The 24264-nt window shown below is 35.9% G+C and overlaps 2 long non-coding RNA genes across 3 annotated transcripts in view; both read left to right on the top strand.

Annotated features, from left to right (window-relative positions):
- LOC125657387 (uncharacterized) overlaps window positions 1–24264 on the top strand; it is a 199676-nt gene that overhangs the window by 50474 nt on the left and 124938 nt on the right. Inside the window, exon 6 of the long non-coding RNA XR_008798333.1 lies at window positions 17509–17617. This is a non-coding gene — a long non-coding RNA (uncharacterized LOC125657387). The remainder of the gene's footprint in view (window positions 1–17508; window positions 17618–24264) is intronic.
- Window positions 68–7203, top strand: LOC125657385 (uncharacterized). 2 transcript variants are annotated; one of them, XR_007363301.2, is made up of 6 exons: window positions 68–201; window positions 2289–2361; window positions 2445–2582; window positions 3028–3155; window positions 3480–3579; window positions 6940–7203. It is a non-coding gene; the product is annotated as an uncharacterized LOC125657385 (long non-coding RNA). The 2 variants fall into 2 exon arrangements; XR_007363302.2 differs by lacking the exon at window positions 2289–2361 and having other exon boundaries at window positions 86–201.

Genomic DNA, 24264 nt, shown 5'->3' on the forward strand with positions numbered 1-24264 from the left:
ACTAGCGTAATTGTCGAAATAATTTGGGAAGTAAATGTATATAAGACAATTGATGCGACACATGTATACACCAAACTACCAATACTATCATGCCGCCTGTTTCAGCGTTAGGGTTTGTGATCATCACAGCCATTTTGTGTAGAGGTACCACTGCGTGTGTTGTTAGCAGAGAAGGTGAGGTGTTAGTACCAGAGAGTCAGGGTAGGTTTATGTCTTGCTCTTATATCATCTTCACATGTTTATGAAAAATCTAACTGACATGAATAAAATGAATATATATTAAAGCATTTCTAACCCAACACATGTGTAATCCGGCTCTACTATATGTAAAACTTATACGGTACCTATTTTGAAATCCGAAATAACTGTAAAGTTGTAAGAGCTATTCTAGGGAAAATAGAGTGCCAAAAAGTGGAGTCAAATTCTTCTAAGGATAAGAGCTATGCATGAGGGAGATAATGCTTAATTTTGAAATGAATTTCTAACTAATATCACAGTATTTTCAAGCTAGTGACGAAGTACTTAGCTACTGGGCTGTAGAGACCCTCGGGGACTAACAGTCCACCAGGAGATGCCTCGACCCAGGATTCATAATGTAAAACTTATACGGTACCAATTTTGATGCACCAGATGCGCATTTCGACAAATAATGTATCTTCAGTGATGCTCAACTGAAATTTTTGAAATCCGAAATAACAGTAAACTTGTAAAAGATATTTTAGTGAAAAACAGAGTGCCAAAAAGTGGAGTCAAATTTGTCTAAGGATAAGAGCTATGCACGAGGGAGATAATCCTTAATTTTGAAATGAATTTCTAAATTTTATCCCAGCAATTAAATATACGTAAGTATTCACATATATATGAAATGGATGTTGGTGCGATTAAGGTTCTTTAGGACTAAGTAGATGACATATGGTCTGGTTGTGAAAATTAAGATATATCCATATTCTAGATAAAAAAGTTTTCACTGAGGCAACTTTGGCAGAGAAAAATATGTATGTGTTTTATATAAATTGCATATTCCTCGAATTTGCATCAAATCAATGAGTTTATCTACAAGTCCGTCACTCTGTTTTTTATTGCTAATAGGAGTTATGAGATTGATCACTGTTCGTTATCTTCGGCTTTCATCCGCCTAGGACACGCTTTCTTCAACTAGAGAATCCTAAGATATGATTTCCTCACTATTGAAAGACATATATTTCAATCTTCATTACCCCCAGGACATGCTTTCCCCACTTTAATGTCGAAGAGATCGCCTTGAGTATCTCAGGATATGTCTCCCTCGCCTTTTCATTCGAGGAAGACGCCTTTACTATCACCAGACACATCTTTACTTTCCCAGAATACGCCTTTCCTATCCCATAACACATATTTTCTATCCCAGAAAACGCCTGTACTTTCCCCTGACACTCCTTTATTTTCCAATGACACGGCTTTATTTTCCCCAAGACACAGGGCACGCCTTTTTCAATCCCCAGACACGCCTTTACTAATTTAAGAAAGACGTTTTCTATCCCAGGACACAACTTAACTTTCCCAGGGTACATCTGCTTGCCTTGTTTATCCCAAGGTACGTCAGTCTCGCCTCGTGGGTAAACGCAACTCAACTTTACTAAAATCAAAGTACAAACATAAATGAAATGATTCATCATTAAACCTATTGCGACATTTGAGGTTATAGATTTTCATCTCAAGGTGTTGAAAAGCTCTGTATGTTTATTTTCATTTTTGATCAACATTTTTGTGACCAGTCCACTGTTGTTCGTCAAACGTTTTATGATTTTAGCTTCTTTCTCTAACAACAATTATGTCTAATTTTTACCACAGGTTTAGTGGCTTTGCTTTCGTTGTGACATATCTTGGATAAATCTTAATAATAAGCATTCGTACTTTCTAGTCGATCGTCAAGAAATAAGACTTATGGAGTCATTGTATCAGACAAACCCTCAATATTATGATTACTATGCTATCAAAGATCAGAACAAACTGCACCTGTTTTATGGAGGCGTCTTAAGTTGAAATGTTTAAACACGCGACTTTCATATTCAAACACAATTAGTAATTTCTCTTTTTTTGTATTTAAATGATATACAGTTTTCAGATGATAAAGTGCTACTATGTCAAGCTAATCTTTTGCAAAAAGAAAATGTCTACTACATTCTCCCGACAATAACATCGTGAGGTCAAAGGTCAATTTCAAATCAAACTTCAATCTAAGTTTACTGCGCTTTCATTGTGACATGATAGCTTCGTTTACCTTTCAACATAAAGCTTTCCATTTCTAGAGAAGGGGGACTTATGATAAAACCAAGAGACCTATGGATTATGAGAGCTGGTTTGTTTGACCGTCATCGAATGGTAAATGGTTTCAGTTTGTAGAATATCATAATTTCGGAGAGGAAAATCAGACCTCGATAGAAAGATCATTTGTTCAACTACAGAGGCAGATAAACCCTGTGATAAGTTGTACGATGACTGCATAAAATGGTCTGTGGATGTGGCCTATTTAAAACCACCTACCAACGCCGATGGAAGTTTGCATTTCCCGGACGACTTTTTCAATAACCCTGAGTCTGTGGGTGAGTATTGTCTCGGGGTTTTAAAATTATTTAAAACTTGATGTAAGACCGCGCATTGATTCCTTATCAGATCTGTAAACTAGAGTATTGTTTCATGGTTTTAAGATTCCGTCCAACTGCACGCAATACCGCATATTGGTTGCTTTTCAGATCTATAATCTAGAATTCAAAGTTTACAATTTGATTTAAATCAAATTCCAACCACTAAATTTACATTCAAATGCATTTCTCAAAATTTAATCTTAGTTTTCATTACAAACAATATGCCTATCTGTACTCCAAAAGCAAACTTTGAATACTAACATTTTATTCCCAGTTTTGTTCGTGTTCGATAAAATGTATCATTCAGAGAGACGTATCTTTAAATTTCATTTATCCAACTTAACACATTATTTTAAATTTTGGTAAGTTCCAAATGGAATATAATTTTTTTCGAATGATTCAGATATTTCACCAACGCCAGTGTTTGTTATAAACTAACGACGCCTGAAGATTGCGAGCCGGATTTTCCACCCAACAACATGATAAAGAAAATGAACATTATATCCATCAAACTGTGCCGAAATACAGAAGGTAAACATTCCAACATTCATCAAAATATATAATCATACCACGTAAAAATGTTCTCAATTAAGTTTAATGATTTTGAAAAGAAATAAAGAAAGGAATTTAACACGACGTTTTAAGTAGAATGGGAAAGAATATTAGAAAATGTCTCATCTATGACGTAATGATAAAATGATTAAATGACGAAGACCACGTGATCACGTGGTATTATAAAAGAATCGTCGCGTTTTCAATCATTTGGGTTCTTTTATAATGAAACCCTAGGATTTATGACATTGATCAGTTTCCATTATCTTCACTTCTTCATCCTTTAACTTTAATTTCCTTCAGCCCTGAACACGCTTGTTCCCTGCTTGAATGATAAAGAATTCTATAAAGCATTCTGGCGCGCAATCGAATATGTGGGCCATGAAAAGGAGAGCCGTTGCAAGTAAGTTACGGAATATAAGATATATTTCTCCGCTATTCGATTCGCCTACGTTTCTTTAGATGACATAAGCGAATCGGACAGTGTTTTGCGAAGATTTATGGGTAATCAGAATGTTGTTCTTTGAACAGAGAAGAAGTTCTGAGCACTAAAGATTATTGGAGACAAATAGTCGTTAGAGGTTTGTTTTGAAGGGGTTTAAAACAAACAAAAATAATATCCATTCATTTGACCCTTGACCCAGAGAGGTTAACAGCATGGTTAGTAGACAAACTCCCCGTCGAGGCTTCATTACGTCACCTTTGTATAGACCTCTCCTATGTGACGCAGTACAATATACAGATTTGTATATTGTGAGTCCGCGATTATCACGCGGGGACACACACACTAAAGAAGTAGCTCGTAGTTAAAGCTTGAAAATATTAACATTAATATAAAAGTATGGATTTTATTTTAATCATAAATGATCAAAAGATCATCAAAAAGTAGGTATAGACTGTTCAAATTATTAGTGTAAAGTAATGAGCTTTATGTTTACGTTCTTGATTTGAAATGTTTACGTTTGACGTTGTTTTTTCGTCATTCTACAGTGACGTCACACAGTATACGTGTCCTAAGAAATCGCTATCCCATAATGCCTAAGTGGAAGAGTTTGGTTTGTGAGCAAACGAACTATGGCGGAAGTTTGGGTTAGTAGATTGTTTTACTGCGTCCTTTGTCACTCACAGTGTGATGTCACCAATTGTAGGTTGTGCACCAAAGATATAACTCCATGCCTAGTGCTAATGGCCATAACAATGCGGTTTCTTAACACACCTGCATGCTGCGATACATAATACATGATATTCGTTTTTAAGGTCATGTCCGAAAGACCTGCTATTTGCACTTATAAATGTCGATCTTTTGGCGAAGGAATAATCACTACCTTTTTAACGTGGCCATGCTTCTCGGTTACGAGGTGAACATTCTACTAATGAGCTACCGTGACCGGTTTTTAAGAACATTAAGTATTGGTGAGAATTGTATTCATGCAAGGTGAAGATAACGAACAGTGATCAATCTCATAACTCCTACAAGCAATACAAAATAGATAGTTGGGCAAACACGGACCCCTGGACACACCAGAGGTGGGATCAGGTGCCTAGGAGGAGTAAGCATCCCCTGTTGACCGGTCACACCCGCCGTGAGCCCCATATCCTGATCAGGTAAACGGAGTTATCCGCAGTCAAAATCAGTGTGCAAAGAACGGCTTAACAATCGGTATGAAACATGTCAGACAGCATTTGACCCAATGCGAGGTTGTATTGACGAACTAGATCGTTATAACGACCATAGAATTTGCGAAATGCTGACATCAATCGAGACTGTTGAAATCCCTGTACCATCAACTTGTTTGTCAGTAGCTTACCTCGATTTAAAAACTGACTATACCCAGAACAAGCTCTTGCATATCGAATCAGTTGAGATATATAAACACCATATGCAGGTGATAATGGAATATTCTACATGAATGTGGGAAGTTGACGATGGAGAAGCTGAAATCATCCCGTTTGTCATACAGTTGAATTGTTAATTTACCGTTAATGTCTACTTTCAATAAAATATCTAAGTATGAAGCAGAAGTGGACGACTCTGTGGTGTCCTTTATTTCGAGCTCACAGGGATATATCAAATCGACATATGAATGAAAGCTATCATTGTTAATAGACAAAACGTCATCGATATATCTAAACGTCGAATTGAAGGTCACAGCGAGAGATTTTTTCTTCTCACGTAAAAGTTTTTGAATGAATTCTGCTTCATATGAATATAAAAACAGGTCAGCTAACTAAGGAGCACAATTCGTGCCCATGGGAATTCCAACAGACTTTTGGAAGACCTGATCACCAAAGACCACGAAGATATTGTCAATGAGGAACTCTAGCATATTTTTTATTTCAACTTCAGAGTACTTGTGCGTGGAATCAGAGTGGTGTTTAACAAAGTAAGTTTTTGAATGACTGATCACTAGATATGAATATTTCCGTTTTCCGTTTTTGTTGAAGAAGCAACTGTCTATGATGTCAAAAAGTTTAGTCTTTAATTTATCGTGAGGAATGGTCGTGTATAGTGTTGAAAAGTCATAGGTTTTAATGCTATTGATTTGGGAAAAATTCTGTGATTTCAATTTCAATAAAAGTTCTTTAGAATTTTTTAGAATCCACATTTGATTAACACCACTTCTGGCATATGTAGTCGCACAGTAAGTTTGAAGTTTCTCCTTCACAGCTGTTAGCATTTTCGTGAGGAGCAAAGATAGGGGCTTGTTAGAGCACTTACTGGATCCAGCAATGTATCTTTGTTTGTAAGGGTTTTTATGTAGTTTAGGAATCCAGTATAGGTACGGTAACTCATATTCATTCGACCCATTGACTGGAATATTAAATGTGTCTAAAACTGAAGCATGGTTTTGAAGAATTTCGTCTTTTGAAAGGGCAGTTGTCATTTGTACAGCCTTAGTGTGACTCTGTTCGTATATTAAACCTCTAGTAATTATGCCAAGACATCATCGTATTCCCATATGAATGCTTTCGTAACATTTCAAAGTGAACAATTTCTCACAGATCTCTAAAATATACCACGGTGGAAACCTTGATTAGAATAAGTCCTCAGTATTTCTTGATTGTCGTAACAGGCGACTAAATTCAGGGATCCTTCAAATGAGACCACAAAACCCGAAGCCTCGTGTCACAGCAGATGTGGTACGATAAATATCTCTCCCCGCTCGAAGTCCGTAAGTCCGAGCAAAGGCCTAAATTTTGCACCCTTCCATTGGCAATGATGACGTCGCCATATAAGTAAAAATACTCGAGAGGGACAAAAACAATCTAGAATTTATCAATCAATCTAAAATACAGACAAATAGAACTTTTACCAATATTTTAATTTCGAAATAACCATGCAAAAAACAAACACAATTGCTGAACTTAAACTTAATAATTGCTGAGTATTCATTTCAAAGACTAACTAAACCGTACTGAGACACGGGAGGGGGATTTGTATGGTGTGATGTACAGTTTGTACATTTTTTTTGGTTCTTAACCGGAAAGTTTTATGTGTGTACGCGAACAAAGGTCTGGACTGGGAGGAATAAAATATTCAACCATTTTAGTTCAGATTTAGTTTAAGATCCTTCTGATAAATTTTTTTTACCAAGATCTAGCTAGAAAAGAAGAATGTCTCTACAAACACTGCAAATCAAATCGGTTGATTGTAGTCTTCAGAGAGAATACAAACACCCACACAAGTCATTATTCACTTGTGACTTTAATATCGAAATCGTTTTGTGCATAGGATTAAACTAATCAGTGAATTTTATTGAAGTGTGGCCAAGGAAGAACTTCGGCGGGTTTTGCGACTCTTCAAAGACAGATGTGGTGGAGCTGAGTATACTAATCTGAAAACAGTGATGGAGGATTTTGGGGAGGATATACGTCCCGAATTAGACGATCCGAACTGTACTATTGACGTCAACACCCTTACTCCCGACAAACGCAAGAGGGGCGTGTCCAGTGTGATCATCAAGAGAATGGCTGATTTACGGATGTCGTAATAAAACCATGCTATTAAACAACATACAATCTCAAGCTGTCATCTGTACATGGTTAATTTACAATGGTGTAAGGAATTTGATTATGCAATAATTAAGTTACAATGTTAATTTTTCTTGTGCCATATAAGGTAATACATCCTGTTTGTATGGAACAAGTAGTAACATTAACTGACAACAGTCCAACAATCGGTATGAAACATGTCAGACAGCATTTGATCCAATGATAGGTTGTACTGTATTGGCGAACTATATCACTTTAACGACCATAGAATTTGCTAATTGTTGACTTCAAACGACACTGTTGAAACCCTTGAACCACCTACTTGTTTGGTAGTAGCTTGACTAGATTTAAAAACTGAACATAAGCAGAACAAGCTTTTCGGTATCGAATAAGTTGAGAGATATAAATACATATGCAGGAGATAATGAAATATTGCTACATAGATATGGGAAGTTGACGATGGAGAGCCTGAAATCATCCCGTTTGTCATAAAGTTGAGTTGTTAGTTTGCCGTTAATACTTACTTTCAATAGAATACAATATAAGAACATCATCGTATACAACCCTACAGGGTCTCTCATTACACTGATTACGCATGCTCTGTCCAGTCAGAATGGATACTACATTGTCCTTCTTCAGACTTCTTGTCCACCACAGAAGTGGTTTCAATGTCGTGATCTGACGTCACTTGATTTGGATCCACAGCTCGTAATCTGGATTATGAGATTGGTCACTCTTCGTTATCTATACCTTTATATAAGCGTGTATACATTGTGAGTTTGAATTCATTATAAGCGTGAATTCATCATAAACGTGATTTCATTATAAATGTCAATTCATTATAAGTTTGAATTCAATATAATCGTGAATTCGTCATCGATTACAGCGTTCGTTAAAACCGTGTTTCTTAGCTATCAACAGCTTTTCATGAAATAAGAGGGACTGTTACTTAGAATTTGCAAATACATCTTCCTCTAACTTATCTAAACAGTATGCTATTAGGAGAAATCATAATATAATTGGACAGCAGGTACTAATTCTAAATTAATTGATTTAAATTAATTGATTTAACATATTCTAAATTTATTTTATTTATCTATTTGCGAAATTGAACAGTCTTTTTTTAATGTAAGATTTTTTAAAATATAAGTTACTTAATTAAAATTAAAATAAATTAACTTTATAAGAATTATAATAAATGTAAGTTACTTCTCTATTTCATTAGGATTTATGACCTATGACTACATGTATGTGACGGTCAATCAAAAGACAGTACCAGTCATCAGACGTATTGGTACACGATGGTCCTTATTTATATTCATTTATTTTTAAACCATATGACAACCCATACATCCCAAACGGAGCAAATGTATGTTACTTCAACTTCACTATGTTAGTGCATTTGAGAGATGTTGGAGGGTGAGGCTGGATCGCAATGAGATGTATAGTATTACGACTGGCGGGTGTGGCCAATCAACATGGGATGCTTACTTCTCCTAGGCACCTGATCCCACCTCTGGTGTGCTCAGGGGTCTGTGTTTGCCCAACTATCTATTTTGTATTGCTTATAGGAGTTATGAGATTGATCACTGTTTGTTATGTTCACCTTTCATAATACAGTCACCAATCACTTAACGATATGATATATAGTTAACCAATCCTACCAATATCAAACAAATATACATAATCTAGGTGTCTACATGGTGTAACCTTGACCTTGACAATGGACGACATTTTGGGGATCAGATCAGTACGATACTTTCTGAGAAAGACAATATGCAATACACCAAGGTGAACTTCGATTTCAACTTATGTACCTGATCAAGATATAGGGCTGACGGCGGGTGTGACCGGTCGACAGGGGATGCTTACTCCTTCTAGACACCTGATCCCACCTCTGGTGTGTCCAGGGGTCCGTGTTTCTCCAACTCTCTATTTTATTGCTTATAGGAGTTATGAGATTGATCACTGTTATCTTCACCTTTCATATTAATCATTGGATTTTCATCCTATCCGTGTTATGCCCTACACAGACAGTGCGCCGCATTGCGCCTGTACTCCCGTAGCAGATGATAGATGCGTGACGTCACTTGATTAATTGGAGGTATGTGAGTGAATTTGAATGTATGATTAAAACAGCGGGAATCAAACATGTTGACACGTTTTTACTGTTTTGTGAATGCTGAGTTATCCAATCATTGGGTTAAATCAAAATATGTTTTTACTCTATTGGGATTGTTATCTCAATTTTTCATGATAATCACCACCTTGCTGTAAAATAAAGGTTTTGATTAGTTTTATTATTTAGCGCGATTTGTGTACAATATTGACAGATTCTTTTTAAATCCATTAGTAGATGCTATTTCACGCACGTATATATAGGGAGATGGAGGGTCCGAACGCATAACTCCTGGGCTACGTAGAAAATAAATATATTTGTCTATATGGATGCACTTCAAGTTGTAAAGTACTAGATGTTTATCGATACTTTCAAAACTGTATATATGGGGGCGGAGGAACCGAACCCATCACATTTGTGCTACGTAGAAAATATATTTGTCTATGTTTACCCACTGCCAGTTGTACAACACTAAATGTTAGTCCAGAGTTTCAAATTAGAACCCTTGAAATAAGCATGTATTGGTTGAACTTGGTCCGAGGATTCAAAATTATAGAAAGACAGGTCAGGCTTTGAAGAAAAAAAAAACACCTTCTGAGGTCTATGGGTTTTTGAAAGACGTCTTGGAAATCTAAATAATTAATGCTAGAACCCAAAATAAATTGTATGTGTTTATTTTTTCTCATCAAATTTGTTAAGAAGGAAGAACACACCAGATAAATTTGATATAAATGAAAACTGAGGATATCTTTAACATAAAACTGTATTTAGTCACAAAATAGAGTTTTCACAGAAAGTAGTAATACTAGAATACATCCCCCGCTGGACTACAGATAAACAGTGGACACGTTCACTGACTGAGCTACACAGCGAGACAATCAACTTTAAAAGGAATACGTACATGTAGTGGTGTTGTCGTGTTGTTGATACATGTATTCGTATTTTCCTTCATGTTTTAAAAGAAGTCAGCCATTATGACGATGTAGTATACCCCCTTAAGCACTAAACTTCATTTAATGTATATCCTTCGCTCCGTGTTCCTTTACTGGTAGACTATATATGTGTACTATTGACCGATTTTCTATTAATGAATTGGAAAGTTTGATTCAGAGTTATCTCTCTTTAGTTATGACTCATCCTCCATCCTCCGATCCACTCACATAACGTTATGTTGGCGAGTATGCAAGTGAATCTAACATCTCAATTTAGTTAGATTGATTTGAAACCGACCGACAAACGAATTTGTTGATTAGATTACATTACCAACCAGTGGCGGATTTAGAGGGGCGCAGCGGGCCCCCCTAAAATGTTCAAATTTAAGGCAAACCGCAGTATCTTGTTTCGGAAAATGTACTAAACGATAAAAGAAGCAATAATTTCTTCCACTCACGGAGAAATAAATGAAAAAAAATTCTTTGATTTCTTGAATTACCTTATTGGGAGAATTTAATTTTTTCCAAAAACCCCTTAAAATTTGGGTAATTTTATTAACTTCACCTTATTTAAATGATAGAAAATAGCACAAATGACTTAATAGGAGAAATATTTCAAGCCCCATAAAATCTGTAAAATCCAGGAGCTTCCGGGGGCTTCGACTCCTGGACCCCCACCAGGGCTTCGCCTTGCACCCACTGCCTCATAAAGTGGCCCCCCCCCCGGAACCACAATTGGGTCCGGGGGCCGCAGTAAGACCCTCAGTGAGTCGAGAACAATGTCATTGACCCAACTCAAAACAATGTCATGAGGGGGGGGGGGGGGGGGGGGGGGGGCGAAGTCCCTGAAGGTTGACGGCCGAAAATGCAGTCCATTGCATTATTTATTCCCTAAAATATCGCAATGTTCTTAAAAAATATTTCTCTTGAATATGTAACAAAATAGATTTGATGTTTGAAATTAATAATAACACATGTTATTGATTCTCAAATCATTTAATAACTTTTAAAAGTGATGACATAACCTGGATTCTGATTGGAGGAAAAATTCGTTTGATTCCTGTGTCAAACAAAAAAAATCGTCTGGAGTTCATCTGCACTAAGCAAGCGGGACTACTTTTCTCTAGAATGCGTCTTCCCCCTTAAAGGCCGTTGTAATTTTAGCGCTAAATTGATAGAACGGAAATTTCCACTGTCTGGTAGTAGTAGACAGATTACGGTATGTATCGTCTGCTTTACGAGTTCGATAATGTAATGATTCCGGATATTTGAGGTTCGACCATGCGGAGTTCTCAATTAGTCACTCTACATCACGTGATCTAATTTGTGTATAAATATGGAGACTCCGCAGTCGTCTGTGTCATTCAGGTAGAAGACCCAGCCAAGTTGAGAGGACGAGATTATGTGTACTAATCAAGTATTCATAGTAAACAATTCCTCACCTGTTCTTACAGTTAGAGAGTGAATTTGGAAGGCCATCAGAAGTCTGGCCTGCCACGAAGAGGTTGACCTCCAGTAAAGAGGCTAGCCATAGTTCGTTTTTTGGTGTCGTCCGCATTGGCTGAACAGACCGTCGTTCAGGCCGCTATACTCATTGTCCGTCCTGAATAAGGCATCCTACAGTGAGTGTAGTGGTTGAAGGGCTACTACCACATATACTGTCCGTCCTGAATAAGGCGTCCTACAGTATATGGGGTAATCCGAGGGCGACTGGGCTCTACATTTTAAATTAGCACTACCAGTCTATCGTTGCTTGCCTCTGATTGATATAGTGATTCTCTGTTTGATTATAATTAAGCTAGATAAGGTTAGGACATATTTGTATATTTTGGCAGTCCACTAAAATCATACCAATTAGTTTAAATTGTTATTGTTGAATACCCCAAACCCTGGAATTGACCAGGTACGATCCCAGAAGTTAATGTAAATACGTTACAATAACATGACGGAGCAAACAGCGACTTTTGATCTGGTAAATATTAATGAAACTGAACTGCGTTATACGAGACTCAGTCAACGAGGGCCATTTAGATGAAGAGGTGTTGAGCTTTTTACTCAATATATTGAAATGGAGCCGAGCCGCTTTCCACCGTTCCTACGACACAACCAGTGTTCAACGTCCCGAATGCAATGCAACATACATCCAGTCACCACTTGTTCTCTTCCTTTATATCTATTTCAGCTTTTAACCATTGCACCTTTAATTTGGCGTATAATCCATTTGAATTTTACACAGTAACTCTACCTCACCCGAACACACAGCCAGTTTTGTTGTTGTTTTCATTGTTACGTATATAGGTATTCCTACGCACCATTTCAAAAGCGTTAATTCAAGCTTTTGATGAGAAGAACTATTTCTTTTTCTATTCTAAAAATATAATCAAATGATAAGAAATAAAACTTATTATTCTTTATTTGATGCATGTCTCAAATGAAAAAAAGAAAAGAAAAAAAAGTATTCCGTCCAATTTTTCGTCTGATTCATGCATCAAATCAAGAATTAATGATACGTTTGATTGATTGATTGATTGTTTTACGTCCCGTCACTCATTTTGAGATGTCACCAGCTGTACGTGAAGTACCACAAATTTAGACCTATACTTAGCGCTCAGGGTCGTAGCAATGAGGGTTCGTTAGCGTGTCAACGCCTGTCGCGACGCGGGACCTACGTTTTTAAGGTCATATCCAAAAGACAGTAAAAATTCATAAAAAAAAAAAAAAAATGAATAATATCGAGGCAATCAGAAAGTAAAAATATCTCATTCTCCTTTCAGCAACATAATTTGGATAATTATTGATCAAATTACCTTGAACGAAAATCAAACAGTCCGTCTCAATTTTCTGTATGACATCTTTTTCCCCACAAATTGAGTATGACATCTTTTTTTCCACAAATTGAGTTATACTGACCTCAGAAACTTTATCGGGTTTTAGTTTGACTTTTTTAAATGATTTGATATTGCTTTGAATTGATAGTATGAAGTTTGACATTAAAATTCTAAAAACAAAAGGGATCTATAAAAGATGAACAATGAAGATTCTGTGTATTCATTTGTGGTGTTGTGTAAAGGTCGCTACGCCACTTGATTATATTTCTATACAAAAAAAGTGAATGAATTACTCTCTTGATCGCATATTGTTGTACAGCAGCAACTTGGCGGATCTAGAGGGACGGAGTGAGGTGGGGTGGGGGTAGCGGGGCAGCAGTGGCGGATCTAGCGGGACGGGACGGGGTGGATGGGGGAGGGGAGGGGGGGGGAGTAGCGGGGCTTGATTAAAAAAAAGCATGTCAATTTTGTTCATAGGCACCTATGTTTGCTTTTTAAATAGTCCATTTTTGCCATTTTGGGATCTCCACGCTGGGGGGGGGGGGGGTTTATGACGGGGGGGGGGGGGGGGTTAGGAGAAAAAGGTACACACTTGGGTCACATCTCTCTCATTTTCAAAAAAGGTCCAGATCTGCTATTGTAGAATTGAAAACATAGGGCCAAACCTGAAACCATATTTCGCAATGGCGTCACACCATGGGTGAATAAAAATGGGGGAGGTGTGTCAAGAATGAAAATGTACGTTGACATTTTTTCAGTTTATATTTAGATGTTATAGCCTATAAAATTTTGATTTTTTTTTTAGAATAAACGTTGGTGGATCTAAAAGGTACGGGAGTACGTGTACCCCAAACCCCTTTGGTTATGGTAGTTGGGGGGGGGGGTCATATAAAAGGATTTCCCTTTCCTTCCTTTGGTTGCAATTTTTTTTTGATCCGCCACAAAAAAAAAAAAAATCTTGAAAGGAACTTCTCGGGTCATTCCGTAAGCTCGGGAATATGAATGTGTTGTATTCCGCTTGCCGGCAAGGCCCGAGAGTGTGCGATTGCTAAAAGAAGAGTTGTCTTTCTTGATAAGCAGAAGACAATTGCAGCGAAAACGAAGATGGACGCCGCGCGCCGAATCAACGTGATCAGACAGAAAGCTTATATTTGCGGGTACTTAGCAAAAATGACTGGCGGGTACAGTACTATTACACGTAGGTACCATTTATTTAGATTCCTCTGGTTATTTGGTTTTGTCTGAGTTCCATGAAAGAAATATTCAGGACAGACGAGTTTTTCAAATTTCATGGGTGTTGCTAAAACGCGGAACAGAAAATGGAACGGAAAATATTGTATGCAGTGATGTTATGGGGGTCACCTGTGAATAGATGAAATTGACTGTTTTGAAGAAATATTTACCGGTCAGCGTTTTTGTTACTTAAATAGAAAAAAGAAAACTTTAAAACAAATTAATCATTAAAGCCAAAATATTCACAGCCTTATGTGAGAGTAAAGTAAGAGTAAATTCGGACGGTTGAATACCATCCATGTCAATCGGAACTCCTCGAATTGCATCCATGTCAGACCATCCGGTGTCAGGTTTATCCGTCCTACAGTTGATTCGTCCTTAGATGATCCGTCCTCTGGTAAATTGTATGTTTGTAGAATTGTATCAGGGGCAGTCGAGCAAATGCATCTGTTGTTTCAAGTGCGATAATCAATAATATGTTGACGGTGCTACCGTTTGAGCGAGCGCAGCTACGTAGGTATGTACATATTTTGTAATGTTCATGCTTTGGTCAGGTTTAATTTAAACAATATCTATTTGTCAAATACTCAGTATATGACTGAAATTAGGCAGCAGAAACCGCCCATTCTAGTTTTCTCCCATGGTTTAAACTTTTATATCAAATCATTAAAGCATAAAACTTATACGTGAATGGGATTGAAATATTTTTATACCTATACATTTTATTTCTGCCGCCTTCACGGTGACTTACTTAACCTTTGACCCGCGACTTCTTCTGAACTGTATGCTCTCGAAAATAGAGGCAACTTTCCTTATTTCTACTTTCTATCTTTCCAAGTCACTAATACACACCTATTTGATTTTTAAAAATGAAATTCATAGAAAAATCTCCTTGTAGCAATGGCATGCTTTAGAAGAGAAAATTTGAACAAAATTTATAATATTGTACATAATCCTAGGGGGTGTCATCATGGTTTGCATTACCGGACGAGCCAAGGGAATAGATTTATAAGTAGTTCTTATTTTTAGACGTGAAAAAAAAAAACGATTTAAGAAATAATGTTTCTGATCCGGCCGAATTCCATCAATTTTTTGCGTTTTTATTATTTTTCTTAATCGCTCTGTGTCTAAAGAAAAATGCAAAAGTAAAGGAAGAACCTCAGTCTTGATAAGGCATTTTCATGGTTGATATAGAGATTGCAAAATGTTTTTCAGAATTTGTGAGGCCAATCAGCCAGCAACGTCCACCATTTCTGGACACCCATTGTCCGATTTCACCACGACCTGGTGTACATCTTTCAAATGTGGAACTGTGACTATTCACGGTAACAGTAAGATACACGTCTTGTCCGTGACTGCATTATTAGCAGTAAGTCGAGCGAGGCAACTGTTGCAGCTAATTTTCACAGACAATTACAAACTCGGGATGTAGTGTTCTTATTGATGCTGGTACTGATTGTTCAGTAAAATATCCAACAAAAGTAGAAGCTCTTATTCGCGTAAGCAGTGAAGGCTCACTTATTAGGGCCCTGCATGAAATGCGGGAAGCCCTATAGTAATTACATTGTCCGTCCGTTCGACCGTCCGTCCGTCTGTCTGTCCGTCAACACTTTCTTTGTGACACGATAACTCAAACAGTTTTTATCGTAGTTTTCAAATTTTGTGTATGTGTATATATTTGGGTTTTTTAAATGTAATATAAAAAGTGCTTGATGTTACATGTATATTGAATTAAAACACGTCATTCCCAGTCAACAACTTTCGATCGGGATCGGAATACGAAATAAAATTTCTTATATCCGGTTGCAAAGTGAAACTGCTTCATGCTTCAAGTTATTGAATTATGTAGCAATTGCACGTTACACATTAGAGAACTGTTCCTTTTGATAAAGAAAGTCACAAAATAGATACAAAATGAGTGTACCTTATTCATTACTGTTAACGAGCTTTCGTCGGTGAAATTCTCGAAATGGCGTGTTTCGCTGCGCTTCGTCCACATTTTCTATGTGAATATTTTGATATTTGCTTATGCATTTTTTGCGCATACATGGTATGTCTTGGCTAGGAATAATGGAAACTTTCTCACCTATGTATGTAAAGACATATTAATCTCTGTTTTTAAAAATGTAGAACACTTTTATCAAATGACAATGTGTTTGAAAACGCTTAGAGCCCCGATGTCAGAATTTCCTTTTCCTTTTCCAAGACATCAATATGTCAAATTCATAATCCTTTTCGAATAGTATGTACCATATTTTGTACCAGTTATCCATTTTGAGTCCCCTATTACAATGGGATTTTGTTGCACTCTGTTGTGTTTGAGTGGATGTCATGAGTGTGTCAAACAGAAGTAATTTAAATTGCATAAGTCTCTCAAAAATATGCTTCATGATTCCTTTTTCACAAATTGGCATTCCAATGTATCTTTATATATTATTAATTCTAACATATATACCAGCCCCAAACATTGCTATATCAAATACAGATGTCACTTTCCTCTAATAACCCTCGGCGGGGCCCTTGCTGACCGTGTCAGTTTTCTAGTTGAGGACTTTAAAGTAAATCCTTGTTTGGAACGCTAGGTTTTCTTCCCCAGAAGCGTACTGTAAAATATACAGGATGGCCCAATGCAATACAACTTTTGCCAGAGTAAATACTTGACTTGTTAGCATCCAGCATGTTTCACAGCACATTTCTATTCAGTTTAAAAATAAAACAAACAAATCGCATACATCGGTGTTGATTTTTTTCTTGAAAGATATTCAAATTTAAAAAAAAAAACTTGTAGACCTTATTTACAAAATCTTTTACCATGGCGAGTAGAAATTTTGAACATGGCGACTAGAAATATGAAAATGGCGACCAGAAATTTTTCTAGATGGCCATTTTGCGACCTGATAGTAGATGTGACTTGGAGCACTGTTTTGAATATGAATTCTTTATCATGTTTATGGCAAGACCTTGTTATACTTTGGTGTTGACCCTGAACAACAGCAGAGCCAATGTGGCTCAGGTGAGCGATGTGGCCACTGGGCCTCTTGTTTATATTATGTTTTTACATTCATCGGCATCTTGTTCCATGGTAGGGCATATGCATATCTAGAGGTAGTAGATGAAACGCAGTTCATTATTCTAATATTTCAAGCTCTTTAATCGCAATAGGAACATACTATTGAAAATATATATCAAATATGTTCATTAATCATGTGAGTTTTTTTCCCCTATAGGTGGTGACTGAAGTCTGGTCAGTCGGCAGGCAGCAGTACTCAATTTACCGCATTCCTACAATCCAACTGAAATTACGGGTATTCAGAATCGGCCTTCGAACAGTTGATGGTAAGTAGAATCACAAACAGGATTCAGAAGTCTGACTCTTTATAAGTAATTAAAATACAGATATTATTGTTATACATGTATATACAGGTTTTGTTTTATGTTGCATGTATTTTTTGGCAAAAATGGGGACCTAGACTTGATGCTTTTCAGCTCACCTGAGCCAAAGGCTCAAGTAAGCTTTTCTGATCAAATTTTGTTCGTTGTCTGTCGTCGTCGTAAACTTTTCACATTTTCGACTTCTTCTCAAGAACCGCTAGACCAATTTCAACCAAACTTGCCACAAAGCATCCTTAGGTGAAGAGCTATCAAGTTTGTTCAAATGAGGGGCCATGTCCCTTTCAAAGGGAAGACAATTGCAAAAATGCAGAAATAGGGTGGGGTCATTTAAAAAATTTCTTCTCAAGAACCACTGGTCCAGAAAAGCTGAGATTGACATGAAAGCTTCCTGACATAATGCAGATTCAAGTTTGTTCAAAGCATGGCCCCCGGTGGTTGGATGGGGCTACAATAGGGGGTCAAATTTTTAAATGCCAATAGATAGAAAAATCTTTAAAAATCTTCTCAGGGACCACTGAGCCAAAAAAGCTGATATTTACCTGAAAGCTTTCTGACATATTTCAGATTTCAGTTTGTTCAAATCATAGCCGCAGGGGTAGGATGGGGTCACAAGGGGGATCAAAGTTTTGCATACAAATATATAGGGAAAATCTTTAAATGTGAGCACAGGTGAGCGATGTGGCCCTTGGGCCTCTTGTTGAACTCATTTTTGAGTCGACTCGCGTAGCGAGAAGACCCTTGCTATTACCTGCAAGCTCGGATTTTGTGCACAAACCTGTTATAATCATGCACGTGCAAATAGTTCTTATTCTTTAGTTGTTGAAATTTCAAGACCGTTTGGTAAATATCATTCCTTTCTTATCCATACTCTTTAAATCTATTCCAATTATGATTCTGCGCGACATAACTTGCAAATTATCCTTAAAAAATGTTTTGTCTGGTCTGTTTATTAGACAACGTGAGCGCGTATGAATATATTATTTCAAGAACGACTTGTCTAATTTCAACTTTGTCGCGTGACGTTTTAGCGGGAAAAATAGCATGTGTTTACAGAAGTTGGCGAAGAGACTGATAGTGTGTGTTCACCGAAATTTATGTTAAAGGGCGAAAATATCTACGTACATTTCATTGAAGACTTAAGCAACTTAAGGAGGCACGAATCGTAAGTACACATGTACTTATATTTGTGCGTATGTTGATAAAAGTATTGTTTATTGACATTGTAAAGGCTACAACGATGTTCACTGTCAGAGCCTGAAATGTAAACAATTGGGCGTTTTTATTCAAGGTAACGTCACATTAAACCCAGATTGCATATGTTATAATCTCAGCGAGATTCGTCGAGGCTGGATATTGGGACTGACGCCTCTTCCGAATCTCAGACCAGTGTCACATAAAGCGATTCGGGAAATCTTGCCTGAACTTTGGCCGCTTGTTGTGATTAAAATGGGTTAAATTGAATTTATTGTCCGCTTCAACTTTTCGCCTTAGACATCCTATTAACTCCCTATCACAATGAAACATGCATTTCTTACCTTTACAAGGTGTAAATTCCACAGTAATTCAAGTTGGCTATTTTCGAAGCCATTGCAAACGGCCACCATTTCATATTTTACCTTCTCAACACTGAAGAGTTCCGATAGTTTAGGACGCCTTCTAATAGATTGATTAAATATTACACAGTTTTCTTTTTATTGCTTTTAATTTTTATGCTTAAATGCTTTGTACAAAGTAATTGTCAACCAGTAAGTTCTGTATTTTCAATCATAGTACAAATTGTCATGAAGTAGTTTATCGGAACTCTCCAGTGTTGAGAAGGTAAAATATGAAATGGTGACCGTTTGCAATGGCTTCGAAAATAGCCAACTTGAATTACTGTGGGATTTACACCTTGTAAAGGTAAGAAATGCATGTTTCATTGTGATAGGGAGTTAATAGGATGTCTAAGGCGAAAAGTTGAAGCGGACAATAAATTCAATTTAACCCATTTTAATCGCAACAAGCGGCCAAAGTTCAGGCAAGATTTCCCGAATCGCTTTATGTGACACTGGTCTGAGATTCGGAAGAGGCGTCAGTCCCAATATCCAGCCTCGACGAATCTCGCTGAGATTACATATGTTACAATACTTTTATCAATCTTAAAAGGTACGTTTTGGGAAATGCGAAAAAAGAAGAACCCAATAGTGTTTAAACTGCCGTGGCTACTATAAATTACTTAATTTATAAGCCCAAGAAATTACTTCAAGGGAATTAAAAGACTTTGAACTTGTTGAAGTATAATTTGAAAAGTGTTTTTTTGTACAATGAATTATCAGTGGGAAATTTGTCATGAAATTCTATTCCATCAAAAATGAAATTTCTGGATTACATTTTTTTGGGGGAAATTGTTTGAAATAATTTACTGTGTCATTATCAGATTATCTTGGAGATGAGATAATAAAAAATATCTGTGGAGTTGAAATTGTATCCCTTTTCAAATCTGTATGTTCAGAGGGTAATCAATTAAATGATCAATTTGAATTACATGGTTTGGTCATTCAGGGAATGGCTATGGCATCAATATCCAGGTATAACAGCAAGGGCATTGCAGTTTGTCAGGTACTCAATGACATCTTGCATGATACAACTCAAGAACATGCAACCATTAGATATTGCAACAAATAGTTCAGTCAATTCTAAATCCAAAAAATCGAATAGATTTACCCTAGTGTTGGAGAATTTGCATGTTATGTCGCGCAGAATCATAATCGGAATAATTTTAAGTATGGTTCCATGTAAAAATCAGGCAGAGGGTGATAAGTCGACCGTCAGGGATTGAGCCGATACTTATATATATAGTAACATTGTTTATAGGAAATCATTCGGTGATAATATTTTTTTCATATGACGCACCTTCACAGAGCTGTGTTACTAAAAATAGAATACCCATGTTTTGACCAAAATTGACTCATAAAACCGCTATATATTCTTAAAGGTTTTGTTACATGAAAAGATCATACATTTTCAAATGGCTTAGGTAAAATGAAGAAGAAGGCTACTGTTTACGAATTTCTGTTGTCACAGTGAGTATTTGTTATGTGTTACCATGGTAACCGTTGCTGTAATTAACGGAAGGATTTTCCAACGGAAAAACATTCCAACTTTAAGACCATTTTTCTCGAAACAGCAAACACTTTCAAAAAAGTTTTATAATTAGACGGATAAAGTACATGCTATTGAAAAAAATTTTAATCAATATTTTTTTTGAAAGTTTTTACTGTACTCGGAAAAAAATATATGAAGATAGTGAAAAATGGCGGGAAAATAATACATTTTCATGTTTTTAAGTTTTCTTCTACTTACAAACTATTCAACAAGTACACTTTTCTGTCATGTTCTAGTAATTATCATATTTATTAATATCTAAAATGATCTTCTTTATGTGTCTACATACCATAATGATATGTATATAGATGTAAATGCGAGAAACGATGCATAGCATTTTGGGTCGGGATCGAAAGTCCGTTTATTATTAACCCATTTCTTTCAGATTTCCTCAGGTTATTGTAAACAACTTATTAGACCGGCCTTTATAGGATATTTTGCACTGAATGGCGAGTTTAACTTGCAAGTATTTTTGGCTGGATAGTTTGGAGTGGGTGGGTAATTAACAGATTAAAGAAAAAAATGCTTGGTTGGCAATTGTTTTTCATTTTGAAATTCACCTATCAACATCTCTTGTGAGGCTGGTCAACGACGAACGTTGTAGGTTGCTCGAATCTCGAATGACAAGAAATTGGCATTATAGTCTCGAGTATAAAGAGAATGAATGTCCATGCTCTCTTAAAACGTTTATCTTCAGAAAAACAAAACTGAAAATACATTCAACATGTTCAAGAGAATCCTTTATGATAAAACAAAGATATAATTTATCAACTTTTGTGTTTTACCCTAAATAATTTACTGAAAATATCTTTTATTTGAAAAATCATTTTGAATTCATTTTTGTTCTATGTAATATGAAATTTAAAACATTTATTACAAAGCATCTGGACATTAAAAACTTTGGCTAACAATTCTAGAAACATGATATGGCTCAAATTTTAAAATAAACTTTTTAGCACTTGATTTCCTTATGAATCCTTCGTAAGAATGGAACAAAAACTTTTAGTGAAATGTACGTTTTTACAGTCGTATAATATATACGGTTGTTCAGGAAAAAATAAAAATGAGAACAGAAACTGCAGACATTTGTGTCATTAATATTGTAAAATTTGGACAGTTTATATTGACTTTATATAATTTTATGAAAATACATGTAATGTAGAGGTGGGATTGTTTTAAAATTCAATAATGTAGTTTAAAAAATGTAAGTTGACTCATTTATCATGTCTATGGCAGTATCTTTTACCAAGAATGATTACAGGTTGCTTTCAGATGACAAAACAACTGTGTTTTACATAATCCATGTAGATATTAGTGTCTGTAAAGTGAATTGAAAATGAATTCTTAATTATTTCATCAATACATTCCATTATCTATAAGATTTTTTAACAGTTGCAACTTGTAAGTTTAGATCCTTTATAAACTGTATACTGATAAATGTACACGGAAGAGTTCTTTGAAGCTTAAAAAGTTTATTTCAAAATCATACTTTTTTAAAAGTGTAACCCCAAACAAGGCATACACATGATAAAGGAACAAATGAGCACAGAAATATATTTGTTACGAACATATTTACAAAGCAAAGGCAGATCCAGAAAAAAATATAAGGGTGGGAATACTCATGTCTGTACCTTCTCCATCCAGAAAGGGGTGGGTGAAGACCCCAAAAATTGCATAAAATAGACCATTTGAGCTATTCTATGATGCATCACATTATACATGTATTTTTGCATGTCAACACAACTTCATTACACAGTTCAACCCATTGGTGTTTAATTTTTTTTCATAAGTTGTTTCCCTTTCGAATTTAGGTACATTAGGAATTTCAGTTGAAATAATTTGAATAAACACATTATATAAGAATGCTTTCATGTTTATTTGACACTTTGTCGTTTATTTCTTCATAAAGTTTTGATATTTTGTTTGGATTCAATTTTTTAGGCTGTCTTGATGTTCAACATTGAATTTATGGACTCCTCTGCTTTCCTTTTGTAATAGTGTCTTGTACTTTCACTTGGTTTGATTGATTTTCCTCCTGTTACCACTTTAAGTATATCCTTGGGTTTTGCAGAGACCTACAATACAATAAGATAGACACTGATTTTCAGGACACAAGAATTTACTTATTTTTCTCTCCTCAATATATAATATATATTTCTTTAGTTTTTGAGAATGTTTGAATATTCTATATCATAAAACTTTCAATTAAAGTACACACCTCAGAGCCTAGTAATCATAGTACACATTGATATTTAAATTATACATGTAGTTAGAAAGAATAAAAATGCTAAAACAGCATATAAAACTTTTGAAAACAAGAAATGCTTAAAGAAACTTGTATATAGCATTGAGAAGGTGTTCCAAATATTCTAAATCAGTGACAAGTAGGTTCAGATACTAGTCAGGGCAACAGCTGTATCAGGTTTTGAGTCTGGTTTCTGAGTAACCAATATTTTCCTATAATGGGGGGGGGGGGGTTGACTTTGACCTCATTATCAGAAGGGGTCATATAGTGCTTGTATATCAGGATTATTTATATGATACTGCTCTACCAAGTTTAAGGTTTATAAAACATTTACACTGTAGATTCATTGGTACATATGCGCTACATGTATTTACCACAGAGGTTACCAATGCATGTAGTGATGGTAATGACACTCCATGATGCTGGTATGAAAACTTTAAAGAAATATACATTAGCTAAATGACTTGATCTTTGTTATATTTATATATTATTATTAGAAATATACATTCAAGAACCCATGCATTGACCAGTCCCCATGACCATATCAAATTGAGGCAGACTTTAAATAGTAATATAATAGATATCTCATAAAAATGTCAAGAAGACTCAACTTAGTGTTATTGATTGATATAAAGATTTATAATTAACATTATGAATTGTTTGACAATAAAATGGAATTTTTAAAAATCTACAGACCCTAAATATTTTCTTTGATATGTCTAATAGTATGCATATATTTTTAAAATACGAATTCTGATTTGTCAAGAGCTGGATGGTGATCACTACAACAAATGATTTTGTGCATATGAAATAATATTTTAAAAAATTGTGTGTGTTTATATAGAATACCTTGAAGGGGAAAAAAAATGATGTGTATATAAAATAAATTGAAGAAAAAAATTCCATCGAATCTGAGATTTGAACCCGGTACCTCCGACCTGCTGAAGCGGATACCTAACCACTACGCTATCTGAGACTTCCATAATTGACGATTACATTATATACTAAACATTGCATCTCACAAAGTCATATCATGTCTTGTATTTTTATATGCAAATTCGACAGAAATCTACATGTAGTACATAAAACCACACTCTTTTGAGATGATACCTACTCCTACTGATCCTCAGTTAGGCATAATCTACATTTCTATCTGAGAGAGGAAGCGTTTGTGTGGAGGATACGTAGATGTCTGCTATTA

This window comes from Ostrea edulis, chromosome 9, assembly GCF_947568905.1.
Source record: "Ostrea edulis chromosome 9, xbOstEdul1.1, whole genome shotgun sequence".
In the NCBI taxonomy this organism is placed as follows: domain Eukaryota; kingdom Metazoa; phylum Mollusca; class Bivalvia; order Ostreida; family Ostreidae; genus Ostrea; species Ostrea edulis.